Source organism: Ricinus communis, chromosome 7 (assembly GCF_019578655.1).
Source record: "Ricinus communis isolate WT05 ecotype wild-type chromosome 7, ASM1957865v1, whole genome shotgun sequence".
Taxonomy (NCBI): domain Eukaryota; kingdom Viridiplantae; phylum Streptophyta; class Magnoliopsida; order Malpighiales; family Euphorbiaceae; genus Ricinus; species Ricinus communis.
This window is the reverse complement of record NC_063262.1, coordinates 14,118,750-14,144,580: the sequence shown is the minus strand read 5'-3', so window position 1 is coordinate 14,144,580 and position 25,831 is coordinate 14,118,750. Positions and strand designations below refer to the sequence as shown.

At 35.6% G+C, this 25,831-nt stretch overlaps 1 long non-coding RNA gene and 1 other non-coding gene across 2 annotated transcripts; one reads left to right on the top strand and one right to left on the bottom strand.

Moving 5' to 3' along the window:
* Window positions 1-7,571: 7,571 nt before the first annotated feature.
* Window positions 7,572-7,675, bottom strand: LOC112535447. Its single transcript, XR_003079575.1, has one exon. It is a non-coding gene; the product is annotated as a small nucleolar RNA R71 (small nucleolar RNA).
* Window positions 7,676-22,975: 15,300 nt separating this feature from the next.
* On the top strand, window positions 22,976-24,135 carry LOC125370731. Its single transcript, XR_007216824.1, has 2 exons — window positions 22,976-23,637; window positions 23,758-24,135. It is a non-coding gene; the product is annotated as an uncharacterized LOC125370731 (long non-coding RNA).
* Window positions 24,136-25,831: the final 1,696 nt, after the last annotated feature.

Sequence of the window (25,831 nt, the reverse complement as noted above, 5' to 3'; positions counted from 1 at the left end):
TCCAAAAAATAAAAGAATAATGGTTGGGCTTGAACAACCGATCGACTCTATGTGTAGAGCCATCGACTCAACACAGAGCCAATTGGCTCTACACTGAGATGATCGGCTCTAGGATTTCAGGCTAGCTTTCGTTAATTTGTCAATATATTTTTGCATCCCCAGAGTCGAATTCCACATGCACGGATAGAAAAATCAATTAGAATAAAAGAAAATAGAATGAAAACATTAAAATAAAAGCAACAAAAGTCAATTGAACAATCAAAATCCTAAATTGATTAAAAAAACCCAAGTACAGTAAATTAACAAATGGAAAATCTTTCATGATTATATTAAATATATTCAATTACCTAATCATAATGGAAACATAGATCTAACCATTAGTCCTATAACATATTTCTAATTAGATCCAAAAACCTAATTGGTAAAATATCATATATCAAAATTCTAGAGTTCTTATTATCATATTCAAAATCCAATAATCATGAATATTCAAAGAAACCTTAGTCTAATTATACTGATCATAAATCAAATTCCTAATCATGTTTCTAAAAAAAATAATCAAAAGAAGATAAAAAAAGGAACGAAAGAACTGATTTTATGATGATAGTGAATCCATGATTGAAGGAACCCTCAGGTTGTCATCGTAGTTGGTAGATCTATGAGTGTTAGCTGATGAGAATACAGTTGAGTCGAAGACCGAGTAGTAATATGGTGCTAGATCTGACGTAGAGAAATCTTCTATCGATTTTGAAATAGGTTTTCAAAAAGGATTCTTTTTTCAGTGACTTGTTTTCTAGAATCGTTCTTTCTTAGTGGCTTGGATCTTATACTGTTAAACAAGAACGACAGTCTTATTCTTTCTTCTCTCTCTTATTTTTCTCTCTATATTTTCTTTCTCAATGTTTCTCAAGTATCGATATCACTTACTACCCAAGCAAGTTCCAGCTCTTGATTGTTAACCCTAACCCTTGACTACCTCTTTCTATTTATAGAGGTAGGATTTCAAGGGAAATCCTAAGGAAGGCGATAGATTTTAGGATTATATTGATAAATATTAAAGTTTATTTTTAAAATTTAAATAATTATCGATAAAAAAGATTATCATCATCAAGAAAACCTTCTAGAATCTGTATTTGGATATGAAATCATCGAAAAAAAATAATATTGGAGTGCAAAAACCTAATTGGCTTTATGTAGAGGGTGTTTTAAAAATTTACAATTAGGTCCCTGAACTTGTGAAAACTGTCGTTTTGACCTAAAATTTTATTTTTCTTGACAATTGAGTCCAAATTGATTTTAAAAAAGGAAATTCCAGCTGGATTAAACCTCGACCTTAGCCTCTCGAGACCTAAAAAGGCAATAGCTTTCATCATAAAGTTTTCTATTTTTTCTTCAATATCTAGATCCGAAAAAGGGGTGCTAACACTTGGGCAATTTCCCTCAGACATCAAGGTTTTTCAGTTCTTTCTCATTTTTCGATGTTATAGCTAATTAAACCTCCTCATCATCGGGCTTTATGTAACTCTAGTCTTCAATTTCCAATGATAACACCTAAAAAGAACAATAGAATGACCTATCTAATCATGGTGAATCTCATTACTAGTTAAATGCCGTAAACATGCCAATCTAATTAATCCTCGTAAAATAACATATCTAAATTCTAACCATATAGACCTATTAAAAAAATAAAGCTCATATGATTATTATCGTGGCAAATATCATTAGATCTAATTTAATCATGTGAGGCACATAAGAAAACCATAATCATGTGAACTATCAGATTTTATCATGTTAATGAACAAAAAGCAATAACCACAAAAAAGGAAATAGAATGTGATTAGACAATTGTGATAGAGAAACCCTCAAGTTGTCATCGTATTGCGCAGACTCGTGAATCTCAAGAGAAGTAAGAAATGTAGGTTTAAAGACAAGGTAAGGATTAGTTTCTTCCAAAGTGTTTTAGTTTTTAGGATATCCCAATACGGTCTAGTGTGTAATTGCCGAAAACTCACCATTAACTGCTAACCCCTGTAGCCTAAGGTTTTCTTTTCTATTTATAGACAAGAGATGAAACTCTAGAGGCTAGGAACAGGACAAGGTTAATTATCAATAATTAAACAATTAGAGATAATTATTGACTTATTAGATTTGTTTCCTAACTGATAAATAAAGGTAATATACAATAAATCCAATCTGATAATTGATATATAAAAACTTTTAAAATTCAGATAATATTAATAAAAAATCAAGAAAGTCCCTTTAAAAATCAGAATTGATAATTATAGCCTTGTTGACTATGACAACAATCATAATTATAAATAGGCTCACGATCGAGCTAGTCGAGTCATAAAGGCCTTGATGACTCAAGGTTCATATTAGGGAAAGTTGTTATTACCTAACTTTTGCCTCTCTGTTATGTAAGCCCAATGACAAGATTAGGACAAGCTTAGGTGAAGGAAAGAAGCTCCGAAAGATACCTAAGGACACTAGAATCATCTGGAATGGATCGTCAAAGCAGAAAGAACCCTTAAAAAACCCTTAACCTTCAAAAACACAAAACCGGAGCCCGAAAACCTCTCCTAGCTAAAAAACCTTAGTGGACTAGCTTGAACCCACGTAAGGTAAGGCCAAGTCCATGTGGGCTGAAGCTATAAGGCCACGTGGGCTTAGCCTCCATAATGCAATCTTCCTTAAAGTTTGTGCATTTTGGTGGTGATATCCATATGGGGACATATGCCAAAAATTTGGGACCTCCCCTGAACCCCAAAAAACCCATCCTTTACCCTCAATTCCTTTAACCAATAAGAATACACCTCTTAAAAGCCTAAAAGACACCTCTTTCCATCTACATTAAACCCTAGCCCTCTCTCACAAAAAAGAAAAAACTAAAAACCCTAATCTCTACACCTTCACCATCTTCCACCTACCTTCTTCCTCCAAGAAACCTAAAGATAAACCCACTTGAAATCTTCTTCACCCCTTCATACACATCCCCTTTCTTAGCCAAGAAAAAAAATCATCACACATATCCATTAAAACTTTCATTTAGCCCTTTATCAATATTTTTTCCAGAAAAACCAATTTAGGAAACTCAAAGTTCCACCTTCTTCCTCAAACAACTTAAAAGAACCATCTTTATACCCATTCTCAAAACTACCTTAACTTCCAGCAAAATAAAAGAAACCACCCTTTTTTTATGCTAAAAACTTTTATTTTGTAGGTCTTGTTAAGGTCCAGGAACACTAAGGAATCCAATTGGGTGTTTAGGAGTCTAGAAGTCCCTTCATCTACTCAAAATCTCTTCACCTTTTGAAATCATCAAAAGTATACTCTGAGGGCTAACAATTTGGAGTTAAACTTGCTTTGGTATGCATTTACATTTTACCTCATTTAGCATTGCTTGTTGGTTCTAAGGGGAGTTTAACTCAAAAATCCACCATTGTAGCTTCCTTTAAAGCTTCTGCAAGCTTACCCTTACCCCAAACAAGGTAAGCTCCCAAAAGCATCAAAGCTTCATTTTCTGGCGTTTTGATGATCCGAGGCCATTTCCAATGTGTTTTGCATAATGAGTTTAGGTTCTCCCAATGTGTTTAACTTTTATTTAACATGTATTAGGGTAGATTTAAAGATATCAAGCATGCCTTAAGTTGGTTTAGACTAACATGTGCTTAGGTGGCTTGTTTGGTTCAACCATGTTTTTAGTGCTTCGCTTGCATGATTATAAACATGTTAGGACTAAATGAGTTCGTTACATTCTGTTTAGTTTATAAATATTTAGGATTTGATTTATATGTTTAAAGTTTATTCCTTTAAGTTTTAAAGTAGCTATCTTGACATGTTTTAGGCTTGAAATGCGATTTTGTATATTAAGTGTGTTTAACCAAAGGAGCGGCTCAACCTTCTCTAATGAGGGTATATTAGGTTTAGTCTTAATTTGGGACCAATTATATGCCTATGTGTTTATATGCTTATGTGTGTGACTAATGTTAATTAGGATATTCGCTATTCCCTCATTATATTTTGCTAATTCATTTTGTATTCCATTAATTCCTTCCTTCTCATTCTTTATATATGTTTTGTTGATTGCTACAGTATTTTTAGATTTCACCTCACATGCTAAAAGTAAAACGGACTTAGGTTGATTGATCACCTCACATGCTTACTAAAATAAATTAACTCACCAATGTAAGTCTTCCCCCTTCCATATCTCATTCATCTTATTGCTTAAAGATAAAATAAATCCAGGCACCCATATGTTTAATAAAACCGGTTCTATTTGGTTACCTTGGCCTTTTAAATAAAATTTAAGGTACCAGCGTACCTCCCTTAAGCCTAGTGGCACCAATATGTAGCTAGATGTATGCTAGGTTAGTAACTTCTTTTCCTCACTATATTCATGATTAAATGAGAGAATAAAATGTCCTCATAGTAAAATGGGTAGTAACCAAATTAGAAAAGCAAAAATCCTTAGAGTCTAGTGGAGCTTGGACTGTGTGTCCGGGTGTGTTAGGGTGCTTAACCCCTTTCTAGTATGTACCTAATTTTTCGAACCTAGATCTATGATTCAGGGAGGGGGGAAGTCAGGCTCTCCATGAGGAATTCTAGTTTTCATCCTTCGCCCCTCTCTATTTGTCCCGGTTATTTTATCCGAGTGGCAACTCCAGTCTTCTCCGATAATTCACGGTCACCGCGATTGTCATATAATCCCTTAAGACCTCTTCCCGGATGGCTTACCTTTGAATCGAGTCTAGTACGAATGAGACAACCTTCGACATAATGACACAGTTGCTGCTGCTCTTGGGCAGGCTCAATGCAAAAAGCTATGCTAACAAAAGGGTGTTTAAAAACAAAAACAACCGATAATTATTTGAAAATGCAAAGTATAGCCGATCGGCTATACGGGACTGGCAGGAGCAGAAAAATTTTGATTTTGACCATTTCAATAAACTTTGACCCAATTTTAATTATTTTCTGTAATTTTCAAAGAAATTCCATAAAATAAACCTTTTTAGCTTGGTCAATGCACAACCTTAACCGAGACTTTGACCTTTCACACCTTTATGAGATTCGGGAGGAACAACAATTTTCATCATCAAGTTTTCTATAACTCCCTCGGTATCGAAATTGAAAATCTTATACTTACACCAAGCCAACTTAAATAGTTTATATTATTTGGGATAAATGGAACAAAATTCTTAGGCAATCATTCTAGTAAAATTCTTAACTTCTATTTATATTTCTTTTACATGTTATGATTCTATTATTTTTTATAAGTGCTCTTTAGTAATAGAAAAAAAGCACGTGACTTTAAAAGAATATACATACTAGAGGGTCCATAAAATATGCTTGAAAAAAAGATGAATTCATATGATGGCTTTAAGTCCTTAAAACTTAGGATTTTGGCTTCTCAACTTGATATAATGATATGCATAGTTTTACACATATTTGCTGACATATTATTGCGCATCTTCTTAGCATTTATTGTGTTTTTATTCCAAGATCATCCGTATTTTATGTCCTTTCGTGTTCCAGGATATTTTATAGGTCCTTCACCAGTGCTTTAGCAATTTTAGATCAATTTGAGGCGAAAACGAATGGAATCAGAAGCTTTTGACCTTGGGTTGACTTTTGAGAAGTCAACCCGGCCTGTGTTGGAGCCCGTGCAATAATTCCAGGCCGTGTAGCTTAAGCACTTTGAAGCAACACGTTTTCCAAGGGTACCACGCCCCAGAGCACAGCCCGTGTTGGCTAACACGGGCCAGAACACGGCCTTGCTCGATTTAGTTCATTCTATCATTTGGAGACCAACAAGGCCCGGACACGGCCCTTTTTGAGGGACACAGGCTGGAACACGCCCGTATTTACACAATGTATAAAAGGAACGAGCTAAAAAGAGAAAGAGAGTTCCGGATCGGCAATTTTGACTCTTCATCTTCATTTGTAATTTTGCTAGACATTTTTCAAGCATTTCAGGGCGGCTTCCAAGAGACTGATTCCACCTTGGAACGTCATATTCGTGATTCTAGATTTTGGATTGAAGATTGAGGAGGAGTTTTGGAGTAAATCAAGAAGCAATTTTAGAGATCGACTGTAGTGTAGATCAAGGCTTTGAGTTGTTCATCTAATTCTAGAAAAAGGGTGTATATATTTCAATTTCTTTATTCTTTCGTTGTAGTTGAATTCCTATTTGCTTTAGACATGAACATGTGTAGCTAGATTGGTTGAATCCATTGGGGTTCCTTACTATGTTGGCTTTATACTGAATTGTTGAGATTGGTTGAGTTTTCTTTCTTGTATTCTTTTTGTAATTCGTAGAATTCTTTTAGCAATTGAGAAATTCTAATTGAGTTTGGAAATTTAATTACAACAACAGGTTGATTTTCACTTAAAGGTAAGGATAATTAATTTGTCGGATTAAGAATTAACAGAGTTTAGTAGAGGTGGATTAAAGCTTAAGGTTTACATAATAATCAATCGTTAGAAAGAGATTCTAGCTTTAGGTTCTTAGATTTAGAAATTCGGTTGTCTCGAGAGGAAAAATGAATTCAGTTTAGAATCTGTCCATGGGTATCATAATCGGACTCAACAACCTGTTATCTTTTATTTGATAGCGAACTAGTCTAGGTCCTCTTTGGGTTTGCTTTCTTGTCTTGATTATTCTCTTTGCTCATTCATTCTTACATTACACTTAGAATTTAGTTTTTAGTCATTAGTAAATCTAGAAACCTCCCTTATTAATTTTAGGCTAGATAATAAGGAACAAAGTAGTAACTCTAGGATTGCACTTTTCCGAAGGATACGATATTTTTAATACTTATCGTTATGCTAGGCTGCATCGATAGGTCCACTACCTTAGTTGTAGTTGCATAAGCATTGCGAACCAAGTTTTTGGTGCTGTTGCCAGGGACTGTTTGAAAATTCGAGTGAAATTTGCTATTTGTTACTTTTGCCATTTTTCTTTTCTATTTTTGTCATTTACTTTTTATTCATTTATTTGTTTGTTTTGTTGTTGCCTTGTTCATTTCAGGTAGTTTATGACCAGGAGTTCTAATCCTGTACCAGTAGATCATCTGCCCAAACTAGATCGATCCCTTAGGCAACTGAGGAAGCGATTAGATGTGGGGGAGGAGGAGCAGATTGAGATTCTTGTCCATACACTAGTAAGTGTGGGAGACAACAACAACAACGTCACTGAAGCTAACAGGATGATGTACGAGTTTGCTAGACCTTCCCTAGAGGGGACGCACACCAGTATATTGAGGCCACATGTTGCAGCGAATAATTTTGAAATTAAGCCAAATGTCATTCAGATGGTGCAGCAGAGTATATAGTTTGGGGGCTTGCCCAGTGAAGATTCTAACGCCCACATCGAGAACTTCTTAGAGATTTATGATACCTTCAAGATAAATGGAACTACCGATGATACCATTCGGCTTAGGCTGTTTCCATTTTTCTTAAGGGATATAGCAAAGAGATGGCTACAATACTTACCAGCCAACACCATCACCACCTAGAGTTCTTTGGCTGAGAAATTTCTTTATAAGTACTTTCCTCCTACTAAGACTGCAAAGATGCATAATGATATTGCTTATTTTATGTAATTTGATGATGAGAGCATGTTTGATGCATGGGAGAGGTACAAGGACTTGCTGAGATGTTGCCCACACCATAGTTTACCATTATGGATGTAGGTGCAGACTTTTTACAGTGGCTTGAACTCAGCCACGAGGTAGATGATAGATGCAGCTACAGGTGGGGCCATCAATAGTAAGACGCCAAAGTAGGTTCAGAACTTAATTCAGAAGATGGCAATGAACACATATCAGTGGTAGTCCTCTAGGAGTATGCTAGGATGGCAAGGCGTGGTGAACTAGATAAATTCTACATCAGCCTTGGCAGCTCAAGTGGAGGTGTTGGCCAAGTAGATCGACTAGCTCCAAATGCCAGTCCATGCAGCACAGCTTGGCGGCAAGTTTTATGGTGGTCCGCACTACAGTGCAAACTGTAAAGCGGGAGGTATGTTTGCTTCTTCTTCATCTTCTTCTTTTACTAACTATGAACAGGTTGATTATATGGGAAATGCACCTAGGTAGTAGAATAACCCGTACAACAATACATACAACCCAGGGTGGAGAAACCATCCCAACTTCGGGTGGTGAAATAACAACACTCAAGGTCCACTAGGGATTTCAGTTGCACCAGCGTGACCCCAATGACGGTACTCTCCTCAACTACCTCAGAACCAGGAGAAGAAGCCCAATTTAGAAGAGTTGATGATGAAATTCGTGTCCATTTTAGAGAACAGGTTTCAGCAGATGGACGCAGCTCTTAGAAATCAGCAGGCCTCCATACAGAATTTAAAGAATCAAATAGGTCAGATTTCTGAATCTTTGGTGAGAGGCGACCAAGGGCTCCCAGCGCAGTCAAACCCAGGAGCATGTCAAGGCTATCACCTTGAGATCAGGTAAGCAGTTAGCTAGCTCTTTACCTATGGCTGATGATGATATTATTATGCAGGATGAGCCAGCCAGGAAGGAGCCAGAGCCTGAGGTGATAGAGCCTGCATGAATCGAGGACAAGAAGAAGAGTCCTGTAAGAGAATACCAGCCTCCAATTTCATATCCTGCTAGGTTGAAGCAGGAAAAGGTTGATCAGCAGTTTGGTAAGTTTTTGAATTTATTTAAGCAACTGAGGATTAACCTACTTTTTGTTGAGGCTATATTGCAGATGCCCAGGCATGTGGAGTTCCTAAAAGAGATTCTAAGCAACAAAAGGAAGCTGGAAGACTTAGGACTAGTGGCACTAAATGAGGAGTGCTCAGCCATTATTCAAAACAAGCTGCCAGTAAAGAGGCATGATCCAGGGAGTTTCACTATTTCTTGTATTATTGGTGATTTGCATATTAGTGATGCTTTAGCTGATTTAGGAGCTAGCATCAATTTAATGCCTAGCAGTTGTTTTGAAAAATTAGGTTTGAGTGAGCATAAACCTACTAGGATGAGCATACAATTAGCAGATAGGACTGTAAAATTTCCTAGGGGAATAGTTGAGGATGTACTTGTTAAGGTAGACAATTTTATATTTCCTGTTGATTTTGTTGTTATGGATATGGAGGGTGAGAGTATCGTACCTTTAATTATAGGTAGACCTTTCCTTACAACATCTAGGGCTATTATAAATGTGTGTGATGGGAAGTTACAGCTTAGAATAGGTGATGAGACTATTACCTTTGACTTTAGCACTTATATGGGATATTCACTTAACCATGATGATACTGTATATTTTGTGGATATTTTAGATGATATTATGGGGTCTCAATTGTAGGAGATATTACTTGATGATGCTTTGTAGGTGGCATTACAGGTTGAGGATGAGGAGGAGTTTTCCAATGAGGATGTATTGGAACAACTTTCTTGTTTGCTGGCTAGTGAGCTCAACAGGTCTGCTAACCATTTTGTTGATATTGACAGGTCAGGGGTGCAGAAATTTAGACCTTCACTTGAGGAGCCGCCAGCCCTAGAGTTGAAAAAGTTGCCTAAACACTTGACCTATGCCTATTTGGATGAGATGGAGAAGCTGCAAGTGATCATTGCAGCTGATTTGACTCCTGAGAAGAGAGAGATGACTTTGGCCTCCCTCAAAAAGTATCCTGAGGCTTTCGCATACAAGATTGCAAACATTCCTGGAATCAACCCCAGCTATTTTTCGCATAAAATCTTGATAGAGGATAGTTACAGGCCAATAGTATAGCCACAGCGACGGTTGAACTTGAACATATGAAGGAAATAGTAAAAAAGAAGGTAATTAAACTTCTTGATGCAGGTTTAATTTACCCCATTTCTAACAGCTCTTGGGTAAGTCCTGTGTAGGTTGTGCCCAAGAAAGGAGGTATGTTGATGGTCAAGAATGAAAAGGATGAGCTGATACCAACTAGGATGGTAACTGGTTTCCAAGTTTGCATTGATTACAGGAGGCTCAATGATGCAACTCGAAATGACCATTTTCCCATTACTTTTATTAACTAGATATTAGAGCATTTATTAGGTTATTTTCATATTCCTATTGCACCTGAGGACTAAGAGAAAGCCACTTTTACTTGCCCTTATGGTACGTTCGCTTACAAGAGGATGTCATTCGGTTTATGCAATGCACCTGCTACTTTCTAGAGGTGTATGATGGTGATCTTCCATGACATGATTGAAGAGTCCATGGAGGTGATCATGGATGATTTCTCGATATTTTGTAACTCTTTCTCATATTGTTTGCTTAATTTAGAGCGTATGTTTGCACGCTGTGTAGAAGCTAACCTTGAGCTGAATTGGGAAAAGTGTCATTTTATAGTGAGAGAGGGTATTGTGCTAGGGCATAAGATTTCACATGCAGGGATAGAGGTAGATAGAACTAAGGTAGAAACCATTGCTAAGTTGCCATCCCCTAACTCGGTTAAGGCTGTTAGGAGTTTCCTTGGTCATGCAAGTTTTTTACAAAAGGTTCATTAAAGACTTTTCTAAGCTTGCTAGACCTTTGAATCAATTGCTTATAAAAGATGTTCCATTTATATTTTCCGATGTTCTTTAAGTTACTTAAAAAGTATGACCTATTATGGTTCCACCTAATTGGAGGCTGCCTTTTGAGCTAATGTGTGATGTCAGTGATTTTGTAATTGGAGCTGTTTTAGGACAGAGGATTGACAATAAGTTCCAATCTATTTATTAAGTTAGCAAGATATTGAAAAATGCCCAGGAGTACTATACCACTAATGAGAAGGAGTTGTTTGTTGTAGTATACGCTTTCGATAAGTTCCGCTCATACTTGGTGCTATCCAAGACCGTGGTCTACACGGATCATTCGACATTAAGGTACTTGTTTAAAAAGCATGATGCTAATCCGAGACTCATTTGTTGGATTTTGCTTTTGCAGGAATTCAACTTGTTTAGAAAGCATGATCACCTTTCGAGATTAGAGAACCCGAGCCTAGATGCACTTGATGAGAGGGCAATTGATGACAGTTTTTCGAATGAGTACTTATGCTCTATTAAAGTATCTTCGGATGTCCCTTGGTTTTCCGCTTTTGCAAATTACTTAGTTGCAAAGGTCTTACCAAAGGGTATGACATTTCAGCAAAAGAAGTAATTTTTTGTTGATTTGAAGTACTACATTTGGGAAGACCCTTTTCTATTTCGAGTTTGTGCAGACTAGGTGATTCGGCGATGCGTGTATGGGAAGGAGATCCTCCAGATTTTGAGGCATTACTATGAAGGACCAACGGGAGGTCATCAAGTAGCTAACCACACTGCTAGGAAGGTTCTGGAGGTTGGGTTCTATTGGCCAACCATTTTTTGGGATGCTAGAGCATTCTTGTAGGTCTGTGATGCATGCCAAAGGTTAGGTAACGTCTCTACTCGTGATAAGATGCCCCAAGCGAGCATTCAAATGGTTGAGATTTTTGATGTTTGGGGCATTGACTTCATGGGGCCCTTTCCTTCTTCTTTTGGAAATAAGTATATCCTTGTTGTTGTTGAGTATTTCTCTAAGTGGCCGGAAGCACAAGCTTTCCAGACTGATGATGCTAGAGTCATTACTAAGTTCCTTATACGATTGTTTGCTAGGTTTGGTATACCTAGGGCACTGTTTAGTGATAGAGGAATGCATTTTTATAATGCTCAACTGGAGAGAGTACTTCAGCGATATGGAGTGACCCACAAGCTTTTTACACCTTATCACTCGCAAACTAGTAGGCAAGTAGCGGTTACTAATAGGGGTTTGAAAAGCATTTTAGAGAAAACCATAGGGTAAGTAGGAAGGATTGGGCAAATAAGTTAGATAATGCACTTTGGGCATTGGGTCCTATACATTCTACTGATTTTACACATAGGCTTGTGTGGAAAAGCCTCGCTATTTGTTGTTGAGTTAGAGGCGTAGAATACTTGTATTTTGATGTTGATTAGCGGAGTTGGATGAGTGGCACCATTAAGCATATGGCAGCTCATTCGTATATATAGGAGGGACTAAGAGATAACTTGTTTACCTGTAAGGGGCTCCCAAGGAGTTTCAAGTTGGGGACTAAGTTTTGCTTTACAATTCGCGTCTTTTGTTCCCAGAAGCTCGAAGTCCGGTGGACCATTCGTGATCCAGCGAGGTGTTTTCCCGTAGTAGCACGATTAAGATGCATCATCTCGATAAGGGGAGTTTCAAGGTGAATGGCCATCGGCGAAGCATTATCGTGGAGACTGCGAGATCGAGGCGGTTGATGGTGTTCGGCCAGTGATGAGATACTATGTGAGTCGGCCTCATTGGTAAAGCGGGGGAGGCATTCCCGAGCTTATCCATTATATTCCTGAGTTTTTACGCATTTGATTTACCCTTTTTACTTAGCTCGTTTTTACATTTCGGTTGGTTTGGAACTTAACTCCTTTTATTTATATGTTGTTTTGGGTAAAAATTGCTTGGTTATGTAAATTATTAAGTTATACAGATGTTAGTGGACAAAACGGAGTAAAAGCACATTTCTAGGTTTCATCAAGCCTTCACTGCCCACATGCCATTGCACTTCAGCGTGTTGGTTGTAGAAAAATGAAAGCTACATGATTCTCGAAAGAGTCACCGCGACCTGCAACACACACAACACTTACAACTGTCTAATTGCCCAAGGTGTGTTGGGTATAAAAATTGGAGTTATACGAATCTCGAGAGTCACACGATTTAGAATACGACCCATGTACATCAACATGGCTCATGTTGACATCGTATTTATTTTAAGGCATTCGAGGACATGGTCTGGTTGGGAGCACGGCTTGGGCCGTGTGTTGGTGCTTGTTGGTGGCGCGCCATAAAGGTGAGAATAACACCAAATAGCGATATCACGGCCAGTTTGAGCAAAAATCCTTTTAACTCTTTCATTTCCTCGAGTATTCTCTACAAATTTTCAATTTTTGTGCGATTTTCTCGCGTTTTGCCATCAACCAAGTAGGTTTTTTTCTTTATTTCTTAATTTCTTTTCATTTTTAGTTGTTAGTTTTTATTTTTTTATTTATTTTTATTATTATTATTATTTCGCTTATTTATTTAATATTATTATACTTAATTTTCTTTTAATTTTATTTTTTTCTGCTTACTTATTTAATATTTTATTTTATTTTATTTATTTTATTTATTTAGTTTATTTTTAATTTTTAATTTTTAATTTCTGTGTTGTTTGACATATAGTTTAGTTATTTAATTCTCATTCTGCAATTTTTCCTTTTCTTTTAATCACTCTTTTAAAATTGTGAAAGTTAGTGTGTTGCTACTAAAGGTGAATACCATTGGCCATTACTTTTTTGCAGGAATTAGAGGTTTGAGGCATTTTCTAATGCCTCAAATTCTCTGTTTAGAAATTTTCAATCGTTATGCTGTCAAAATTTTAGCTAAATTTTTGTGTTGTTTGAATTATTTATCTGCTATGTATGTGTTATTTTACAAGGCGGTTTATTATTGACTAATAACCTTTTGTACAACATCAAAATACATTGGACACGGCGGCTGACTGCAGCAGGCACACTATAAAAAAGGCGTTGCGAGACATACGTACGATGCATTACGAACTGGATGCCGGTCGGCCTGAAATTGGCCGTACTAGACACTAGCCCCACCGTGACACGGGCATCACTTACATTTGATGCCCGAAACAGGCGCGCGCCAAGCTCTTGATGGAAGCAAGTCGAGAATAGATGGTGTGTTGGCTTGGCCGAACTAGAGAGGGTGACCAGCCACAGGAGGTTAGAAGCTTTTGAGACCACACCATATCCTTGATTCTTCGACATCATTGAGCCCACCTACCGGGAGCTCTCAGAGGATTCGCAACACCTTCTTCCTGACTGAGAGATCACTAGTGGCATCAGCGAAATACCATTTCTTCGTGGAGAGTTCTCAATGATAGCCCACTTTGGGATGCATCACGGGGCTATGAACTCAAAGAGAGATCCTGTAGAGGCCTCTTAAGGGTGCTTATATACTCTCATGCCCAGAGAATGTGGGGCGGACTGCACCGTACCATTTATCACCCAAACGCCGGTCCGGGCTACCAAGCATATCGCAATATCCGACTCGATATGCCGTATATACTAGCCTACTACACCACATTACAGTAGTAGAGGGGAGGGACGCATCCTGCCACGCGTGTCATCCTTTGGGCTCTACCTCGGCGGAGGAAATTGGATATGGGCTACCTCCTAGCCAATCAGATCAGGACCTTCATAAGGGAGTCCAAGAAGATTCATCTTTATTTTGGCCCCTACATTACACATTTGGCTAGGAGATTGGATATTCTAGATGATTGTTTGAGTGAGCTGACTCAGATAGGAGATATGTTACCAGTAGGAGTCCGCCAGATGATTAACATGCGGATGATGATAGCTTCAAGGGGCCCTTAAGAGAAGTACAGCAGTTATAGGCCGATCTGCGAGAGGCGTGGGCCAAACACATGCACCACAGCCACACTGGACTTACTCGACAGGTTCCAACCCGAACCAGAGATGTACCTAACTGCAAGGCAAGTGCTTTTGCCCCCTCTCCTAAGGCTTCATCTTTACATTCATTTTCTTTTGGCACATTTTCCTATGCTGTATATCTCTCCGATCGTTTAGATGGCTTTCTGGACCTTCAGCACATGAGTACACGAACAATTCGGCCGATTCGAAAGCCTATTACCATGCAGGAGACCTCTTCGGAGAGAGACATATTGTTAGCGCTTATGTTAGATCATATGGTAGCTCAATAGAGTAATCGATCGTGGAGGATGATGGTGGCGATTCTTTGATGACTGGGTGATATTGAGCTAGACCTCAATTGATTGTTTCCGGAATCGACCCAACCTCGCCAAATTCAGTTTGCTACTTCGGGACCTCACCAGTCAGCAGTATAACCGGGATGCACAGGTGCTCTACTACAACCAACCTCCACTGTGACGGAGACCCTCCGCCGCCTATTAATCCCCCTCCGGCCCGAGGATCTGCCGATCACCACTCCACACACGATGATTAGGAAGAATCTTAGTCACGATTTTATATCATTTTCTATTTTTCTTTACTTTATTTTTCAAACATGTTATGTACTTAGTTATTATTGATTTTGCTTTCCTTATTTATACTCCCTATGCGGGGTACCCACTATGTTTTACACTGAGGACAATGTTCTTCAAGTGTGGGGTGGGTAAATTGTATCTCCTTTTTCTATTTTGTGATGTTCTTTTATCTGTAAATTGTTATCACTGATTATGTATATTGTTAGGATGTTAGGATACTATGTCTTTATGCACTTAAGTATGCTATTTTTGAGCTGATTGACAATTTGATTTATAGAACTTCAGTCACTTTTCTTTATTGCTCATTGTCCTTGGAAAATAATTAATAGTGTTTAATACATCAACTCTGCCGGATTAAACCGGTGTTACTTAATTGTTTCTCAAGTTGTCGAATTTTAACTTAGAAGGTTGATTATATCATAAACATATGTTTCTTAAGTGATGATTCAATTAATGATGTTGAGAACCAATTGCAACTAATGTCACACTTCAAATGTGAGATTTTGAGCCAGTTGAGCATTCATTATACATTTGCTTTTTATATTCCTTATTTGAGTGTGCATTGTACTTGGCTTTGCTTCTAGAACTTGCTCTATAATGCTTGTTAAGGTTACATGAATTTGTGAATACCATGAGATGATTTGGGCAACTTAGGATTCACCACACTTGGCCAAAAGCCTACCCTTTGTGTTTCCATTAGTTAGCCATGGTTGAGCCTTTACCCTTTTTTTTATTTTACACCATTTCACACTTTAGATCTTAGCCTCTTCATTTTATCTTTTCTTTAAGCTGGAATTTTTGTGATTTTCTCACTTATTTAGGATTAAAATGCCATATGCTATGCTGGTGTAAATCCTTTTGAAATTTTAGATGCTCCCTTCAACCCAAACTATGTTTTTTCTCTTTACTTTATTCAGTTAAATGCAACAGTTCTCTTATAAGCTACTAGTTATCGTTAAAAAAAAATAAAAAACAAACAATAAAATTCTTTATTTCTTATTCTCTTTATTGAATTGATAGTATTTTCGAGCATTATTCTATAAATTGAGGATTTAGTGAATATGTTTTGTATTTTTTGGCATTTAATCCTTTGAGCATACATTATTATTTATTGCAAGAATGTCCAGCATTTTCACACTTCTTTTCCAAATCTCCATACGCTTAGCCCCATTACAACCCCGATAATGACCCTTTGATTTTGGTATTCATTTATACACAGTAGCAGAAATAGGATTTATAAGTAAGCTTATGGTAAGCGGGTTTTGTGCATTTGCATTTAGGGATTTGTTTCTCACCTTATACACACTTTGAGTGACTTGAGTGATCCCTATGAGGCATTGGTTCTTGATGTCTGTTATTGAGTTGTTGTTTAAACTATTCATGCATTGATATTATCTCCATTCTCTGCTAACAATTTGCAACTTGACTTACGATTGGGTCTCTCTTGAGATGTGTTGAATGCTATTTGTTGTGGCCTATCGACATGAACTTTGAGGACTTGCTGACTGTAGTATTGTGAGGTTGACTTTTTAATTGCTTGAGGACAAGCAAAAGCTTAAGCAGGGGGTGATTTGATATGCATAGTTCTACACATATTTGCTGACATATTATTGCGCATTTTCTTAGCATTTGTTGTGTTTTTATTCTAAGATCACCCGTGTTGTATGTCCTTTCGTGTTCCAGGAGATCTTATAGGTCCATCATCAGTGCTTTAGCAATTTTAGATCAATTTCGGGCAAAAATGGATGGAATCAAAAGCTTTTGACCTTTTGACTTTTGAGAAGTCAACACGGCTCGTTTGGAGCCTGTGCAGAAATTCCAGACCATGTAGCTTAAGCACTTTGAAACATCTTTTCCGGGAGGGTACACCCAACATGGCCCGTTTGGCTAACACGAGCTGGCAACACGCGCCCTTGCTCGATCTGGCGGGAGACCAACACGGAACACGCTCATATTTGTGCAATGTATAAAAGGAACGAGCCAAAAAAGAGAAAGAGAGTTCCGGATTGACGATTTTGACTCTTCATCTTCCTTTGTAATTTTACTAGACGTTTTTCAGGCATTCAGGGCGGCTTCCAAGAGACTGATTCCGCCTTGGAACGTCAGATTCATGATTCTGGGTTTTGGATTGAAGATTGGGGAGAGGATTTGGAGCAAATCAAGCAATTCTAGAGATCCACTGCAGTATTGATCAAGGCTTTGAGCTGTTCATCCAATTCTAGGAAAAGGGTCTATATGTTTCAATTTCTTTATTCTTTAATTGTAATTAAATTCCTATTTGCTTTAGACATGAACATCTGTAGCTAGATTGGTTGAACCCATTGGGGTTCCTTGCTATGTTGGCTTTTTACTGAATTGTTGAGATTGGTTGAGTTTCATTTCTTGTATTCTTTTTGCAATTAATAATATAAATCTAGTTCTCGTTACATTGATTATATTGATTACTATTCATAAAACTCTTTTAGCAATTGAGAAATTCTAATTGAGTTTGGAAATTTAATTGCAAGAACAGTTTAATTTTCACTTAGAGGTAAGGATAATTAATTTTCTGAATTAAGAATTAACAAAGCTTAATAGAGGTGGATTAAAGCTTAAGGCTTACTTAATAATCAATCGTTAGAAAGAGATTCCAATTTTAAGTTCTTAGGTTTAGAAATTCGGTTGTCTCAAGAGGGAAACCGAATTCAATTTAGAATCCGTTCACGGGTAGCATAATCGGACTCAATAATCTATTATCTTTTGTTTGATAAGCCAACTAGTCTAGGTCCTCTTTTGGTTTGCTTTCTTGTCTTGATTATTCTCTTTGCTCATTCATTCTCGCATTACACTTAGAATTTAGTTTTTAGTCATTAGCAAATCTAGAAACCTTCGTTATTAATTTTAGGCTAGATAACAAGGAACGAAGTAGTAACTCTAGGATTTCACTTTCCCGATGGATATGATATTTTTAATATTTGTCATTGTGCTAGGCTGCATCGATAGGTTTACTGTCTTAGTTGTAGTTGTATAAGCATTGCGCACCATACAACTTATTAAGTTGATTTTGATCCTATGACAAGAAAAAGATAATAAAAGAGAACCTAAACTTATTGAGTTTTATGGTATTTGATTGATCTACAGTCATACTCGCCATGTAAGAATTTGATTAATGAAGACTCGAGAGAATTCGTGGTATGAAGTTAACATTGAAGGTTATGGATTAACTTGATATAGGAGAATTTAGTCATTATTTTTATATTTTATGAATATAGGACAAAGCTAGGTTCTTAATTAAAGAATGATTTGGCACTTTTGAGCTCTTTAGCTCTATAAATAATGTAGAAAAAATATTTATTATGAACTTAATGGTATGAAATAGGGGTTACCCCTAGTCAATTCTTTGGAAACAGAGTTCGAAGTTAAAAAACTGAAGACTATCATACAAAAAATTAAGGTGTAAGAATTGAAGGTACAATAAGCATTTATGCATTGTGAACTACCTTAAAAGGATTTTATGTAAATCCATGCACCAATAATTACACAAAGCGCTGAGGTATTTCTTTTGTAAATCTCTTTGTATAACTTGTGGTTTTTTATATGTTAAGCAAGTAATTTAACTATATGTGATAAATATATTTTTTTTATTTATGTATATACAGTCAGTTATTAGTGCAAATTTGAATATTTGATTAGTCCAAATTATATATTTTTTACTTAAGATTTTTGAAGCTTAAAATATGTATTTTATATTTAATTTGATGAGTATTTGTGTAAATAACTCACTTGGATGCCTTTATCAAGTTTCAGGCAATTTAGAGTAAAAGTTGAGTTTAGAAGAAAAAATCGGAAGGAACGAAAACTTTAGTTAATTTTCTAGCCCAAGTCACGCTCTAGAGCACGCCTCGTGCGACTTGGTGCGGAATGACAACTTTTCAAGAGTCCGATTTTTATCAAATTTTAGTAAGTTTTAGTAACGGACATGTAATTAGAGCTTCCTTAAAGGCTATTATTTAAAGAATGAGGAGAGAAATTAGAGGAGGCTACAAATAATCTCTATATTCTTCTCAAGCATTTTGTTTTACATTTTCTTAAAATTAATTTTCATTTTATTGCATACATTTCTAAGGATCAGAGATCTTTGGAAGCTTCAGGGAATTGAAGATTATCAATTTACATCTTTTGAAGATTGTCTATTATAGAGGGATTTTCTTATTTCATTTCTTTATTTTTATGTTTAATTCTTTAATTACTATGACCATGGGATTACAAATATTAGGGTAGTTTTCTTTAAATATTTAGTTGAGCCTTTCTACTTATATATGAACCTTGTTACTTTTGTATCTAATGAATTATTTTTTGTTCAACATATTTTTATTATTTCTAATTATTATTGTTTGACCATCATATTAATTTAATGGTTATTATTATGAAAGTTATTAGATAGATTGCATTAGAAACATCATCTTTGATTCTTCCTAAGTTGATCTAAGAAATTTCAATTATTTCATTAGTCTTAATAATTAAAGAGAAAAAAAAAACATCACCTCCCATTAATTATTTTATATATATTGTCTTAATAAGGGTAATATTAAAAAAATAGTGGCGAAACTAAATATTATTCTTTTATCATATAATTTTTTCAAGAATCTATTTTTAATATTTTTTTTATTTGATAGTTAGTTTATATAATAAGTTTGTTACACAGTTCTTGAAAAATTAATCTCAATGTATTTTTACCGGTTTATTATATTTCGATTGATACATTTGTAGGTACTAACTTAGATACCTAAATATTAAAGGTGCCAACCCATTGCATATTGCTGCTAATATTAAAAACTTAGAAATTATGAATTGCTTATTAAACACCGGGCTGATCCAAATATCATTGGTAAGGTGCATCCGTTATAGACCATAAATATCCACATCTTTGTGTTATAAGTCAACAAATGTTAAATTTAGTATCTAGTTTCCACTGCTTCACAAGATAACCGTAAACCAATAAAGATTGCAACTGCAAGGGGCAGTCATGCAATTGTTGAGTTATTTTTTCCTTTAACATCAAGAATTCAAACTATTACATAATGGACTATTGAAAGAATTCTAGCATGTATGCATTCTTAAGCTAACTACATTAGTGGAATTTTATATTTTTTTCTTTAACTATTATTTTGCCAACTTTGTCTCGAATTCTTTTTAAGTTGATGTTTTTTTATTTTAGATTTTGTAAGTTTATCTTTAAACTTGTTTTATTTTCTTATATATATAATATATATATATATATATATATATATATATATATAAGGGACCTACTATCTACTTACCCGCTGAAAGGTAAAGTAAAAGAGGAAGAATGCCGACTGGCTATCGAGAATATGAAGATAAAAGAAAGGTTCTTCGGTCCTTCTCTCTCACTCTTGTTCTATAAGCCGATTATGGTGCAAGACAATTAACAAGCAGACGTGTTAGTTATGGTGCAAGACAATTTTTGGCATTAAGGCACTTCACTACGAAATAGCAGGTGGAATAATATAAAGGATGGAGGAGACTGTCTTTAGTCTTTTTATACCATGCCACCAAAAGCCCAGTTCCCAAAAAGAAAAAGACGGGGGGAAAGGATGACTTCCTTACTTAGAATCACATTCTGTTTACAAGATTCTCGACGGCCGGATATAGGAGAAAAGAGCAAACTTCCCATTCCCATGGGTTTTAGTAATCCAGTAACAACGAGAAGCACCGAAGAGAATAGGAGACTGTTGGATTATCGAATCAGGATCTTTCCGAACTCGCCTTTTAGCCGACCTCTGACCTTAGGAAAGGCAGCTTCAGGTCCAAAGAACAAATAGAAAGCTAGAGATAGGGTCTATAGGTCAGAGACTAAGCTCAAACTCAGACCAAGGTTGAAGGTTTGATTTTATGATGCCCCGATTGAGGGATCTAATTCCCTCGGACCTCATCCCATTGCAGGTCTCAAGGGGCTCTCGCCCAAGGGGCTCAAGGATGCAATCCAAAGGAGTCCGTTGCAAGCACAGGATTAAGCTCGCTCGCTTGGAAAAACGGCACCCTCCCAACTCTTGGTTTTGCAGCACTTACTCTGGACTTGCTTTCTTTGCTGGAAGCCGGATAGAGATCCAAAACCCTTTCTTCCGAGCATTCAATGCCCTTTCTCCTTTCTATTTAAAGGCATTTGACTAGGTCAGTGAAAAGGCGGGGATAGGCCCAAGGCTTTCTCAAGGAGTGTAAATGCCAAGGATTACGAGACGGTAGGGAATAAGAAATCAACCCCAACTCTTGGTTTTAGTTGGTTTGCACTTACTGTAAGAGCTCTCAAAGAGAGGAAAAGACTTGGATTTAATGCACTTGGAAGGCTCGTCACTTAGACTCTTCATCTTAGCTTGTAGCTGTTCGATTGTCCTCTGATTCTACTCGGATCTTGTCCTGTGATGAAAAGGAACTGAGCTTTTGACAATGCCGATAGGAAATGAGATGATTACTAGTTGGAACTTCTCTTTCTCTCCCGATTTGGCCTTTGGTCCGCTTTGTTGGGGTTTTGAGGGGTTTCTCCTTAGCGACCTATCAATATAGATTAGCTTGGTACTTTCGCACGATCGGTACAAGCATCTGGTAGAGTTATAGAGGAAGACCTATCCGAAAAAGTAAAGTGTAGTTGATTTCGCTTTTTCCTTCTTGTTTGGCAGGAGCAACTCCCCAACCGCATAGAGGTTTGTTATGGGCATCGAGTGTTCAAAGTGTTGGATGGGACCGATAGCATGAGAGCATGATCCCCAAGCTTCTGATACGAATGAATAAGAGACTGAAGCAGAATTGAATTACCAATTAGACTAGTAGTAGAAGACTGAAGCTACTGAGCTAGCGAGTTGTCTTCGCCATCGAGCGATTCTTTCTCCCCGGCCGCTCAGGGGAGGGATAGCACTGTGATATCGGTTGTTGTTTCTTCGAGCTTCGATTCCTTTGAAAAGTTAGGCGCTCCTCCTTTTATATATATATATCGATGCATTGTATGTATATAATTAAATTACAAAATTTTCTAAAATCTAATTATTGAGTTATTTAATTTTACTCTTTTAATAAGTCGGTAATATAATACAAACATAACCATAGAATTACATACAGAAAAACAATTACCAACTTAAAAAGCATGATCTATTAGTGTCGCTAATTAACATTCCAAAATAAAGATGAGTTTACCTCAAAATCCCCTTAGGCCCCGATTGACCTAGGCATTTGGGATCCTACGGATGAAGGTATAGTATCTCTAGATCCCATTGAATTTCATTCGAAAGAGGAATCTTATAAAGCTCCTGCCCCACAGACAGCTTCGAGGTTTCCATCGATCGATTACAGAGGTTTCAACCACTGAATTTGCTTTTGCTTATCCTCCCATTTGATCGACTGTGGCTCCCTTAAAAAGCCATTACTTAATAAAAATTTCTTACGCGCGGTTAATTTGAGGTCATTTTGTAAATGTAGTTAGGCTTTTTGCATTTAGCTACATATATAGATACGCTTTTCTTTACACTGGAGTGTTTTTTAGCCATGCTAATTGGTCATGTTAGAAAATGATGTGGCTATATTATTCTCATTATTGTAGTGGATCAATCATACCCTATTAAAATCAACAATGTAAAAGATTAGACTTAATAAATAATAAATTAAAAAGGTATAGTTTTACCCTAACGTTTAGATTGAGGAACGAATAATTTGCTCCTAATCTATTTTTTGGAGTAAATAGCGGAAAAAATTATGTTTTCTGTCATGCAAGCATCTCATTAAACGAAAATATAAACTTCCCTTACCTACGATTGAGGTGGCAAATTTTTAGACTTTTTATTAAAACTGGAACTCACGGTAAGTGCCACATCAACTAAATTCTCCACCCTCCTCTCAATCCTCTCTCTCTCTCTCTCTCTCTAGACTTAACATCATGTCTCTTGACCTCAACTTTTGGAACAGTAGGCACACCATTCTCCATAGAAGCTTTAACTTGATCCATCTTAGCATAACTGGGCCACTGTTACGTTCAACACGATGTCAACACTCTTTTGTTTTGTTCTTTGTTTTTCTTCTTATAATAACAAAAATCCAAGAACAGAGACATAGCTCTGCTAACAAGAAATAAACTACCTTAATATTTGCAAAACCAAACACGAAGTCTTTTAATCCTCATTTTCTTATTCGATTTTCATTAGTGAAAGAAAAAGAAAGCAAATTCATGGGTTTATTTGATTTTGATAAGTGGGTTTTGAGGAAAAGAAAAAACAAATTATTTGATTCAAAATACCTTGAAATAGACATGCACAAGCGCAAAAACCATTCAAAAGCGTGGAAGTTGCAAATCAAACACTAATAAACAGGCTAAAATGGGATTGGATTATTTGTAGATTGAGTTTGAACCTATCTCCTCTTGATTGGTCTTTTTTATTCATGGAGGGATTCTCAATTTTGCCTGCGCTAATTACTAAAACGGGTTTTGCAGTAATGGGTAGTTTAGAGGAAGCTTGTTCTACTGCAGCCAGCGACTCCTCCAGGCGACGTTCAGTCTTCTCTCTCATATCACCTTCTCTACAGTTATTTTTCAGGTTTTTACTTCCTTCACATATTCATTCACAGTAGCAATTTTAGTTGCTTTTTATTTGTTAACTAATCTGAAACTCAGCTTTTAATTAAAAACTCATATCACTTTCTATTTGATTTTGAAGCCACTAACGACATCGCAGTGCTTGACGACATCTAAAGTTTAAATTTTGTTTGTGGTCTATGAAGTGGTGCTTGTGTGGTAGTATGAGATATGGGGTTCTTATTTAAAAAGAAGTATTGCGGTGCTCAAAAGAAGCATCCCAGATTCCAAATACTGTGAAAAGACATGCACAGAGGCAAAAACCATTCAAGAAGGCGTAGGAGTTGCAAATCAAATACCAAAAGTCAAAGGAGAAATGCCAAATCATCTTTAGTTAACAGGATTTTATTTTTCTGGTATTTGCTCCAAAGATTAGATTAGGGGTCAATTCGCTCCTAGACGTTAGGGGCTAAAGTAGACCTTTTTCCAATAATTATATATATTAATATATTTAATTTAACCTACAAATAGCACGGTAGATTAAGTGTTTCTAAAAATTTATATGTTATTTGTCATAGTATACTACTTCGTGAAATATATAATTAGTAACTACTCACAGTTAGAAATCAATGGATTCGGTTAAAGATATCTTAAATATTATTTAAGAGTAAGTTTTATCACCAGCTACAAGAATTAAAAACGCAAGCAAATAATAGTAAATCGATCAGCCACTCTAGCATAGTAAATCCGCACTAGAGCCTTTGATTGCATAAGAAAATCTGATGTAATCAATGGATTATTAATCATAGAGATTGAGCACTCATAGGGAGATAAATTAAGCAAAAGATAATTGTATTGATTTGAAAATGAATGATTATGTGTCTTACAATGATCTTTACATGACTATATATTCTACTAAGGAAGTATTTGGTTTAGATGTTTCGTGCAACTGCTAACTATTTTTTACCCCACAGCTGAACCAAAGTTGTTTGGCAGTTGATAGTTTATTTAATTCCAATCGATTATTGATTCAATCAATTCTATTTTGAAGCTTTTTTTATCAGCTGATAAATAATTTAATTCTTTATTTTTTTAAAAATATTATTCTTTTTAAAAAATATTAATAATAACTTATTTTAAATTGATTTTATATAATTAATTTTTATAATTATAATAAATTATTATTATTTTAAAATTACACTTAAAAGTTAAATAATTATGATATTTTTAATTATTGCCATTTGAAATTAGAAATTTTTTATTAGTGGTATTTAAATTTTAATCTCTATTTCTAAATTAATTTTATAAATATTATTAAAAAAAAATACAATTGAATTAACAAAAATAATTATAATATTCTTAATTATTATAAGATATTTTTATTAATTTGTGTCATTTAAATAGTATTATTAAAATAAAACAAATAAAAAAATAAATTATACCCTTACTAGTCATTTAATATACTAACAATTTTAGCTAATTAGATTTTATCAAACTATTTTATTTATTAGCTATCAGCTATCAACTATCAACTATCAGTCATGAGTTATCAATCACCGTTATTCTATAAAACATTGTCACAGTCTTATATCAGAATTTAACCAACTTAAACTGTAAAATTGAGAGCATTTCGAATAACAATTCCAAATCCTATACAACTTTAATATACAAGAGTTTCAAGTCAAACAAGACTATCATACTCTACTAAAATTATCTTTTCAACCAATACAGAGAAATCATAACAAGAACAAACTTCCTAAACCTTGTCTTGGTCAATCCTCTTAATAGGTTTACAGACTTCAATCTTCAGTATTAGTCATTTTCTCAATTTTATAAGGTAGATGGATTATTTTATGGCAATTTATATCCTACATTCTAGTCTATCAATTGTTATAACATGAATTTCGATCCATCATTCTATATGGATTAAAGTCTATCAGCACGTGTGGTGGTGAGGAAAGAGTAAAACACGCGCTGATTTCGTGTGAAATTTTATAAGCTATTCTCCACTTCTTTTCAAATTGTACAACATGGGCTTTTGTTTCTCTTCTTTACTTATTGTTTTTTTGAATTATTATACATTACGCTTTAAATTTTTTTAAAATTATAATAAAATAAATTTATAAAGATTAATATTATATTAAAATTATTAAATTTTTTATTTTGACATGTATATTTATTTTTAACACATGAGATTTTTTATTTTTTTAAATTGT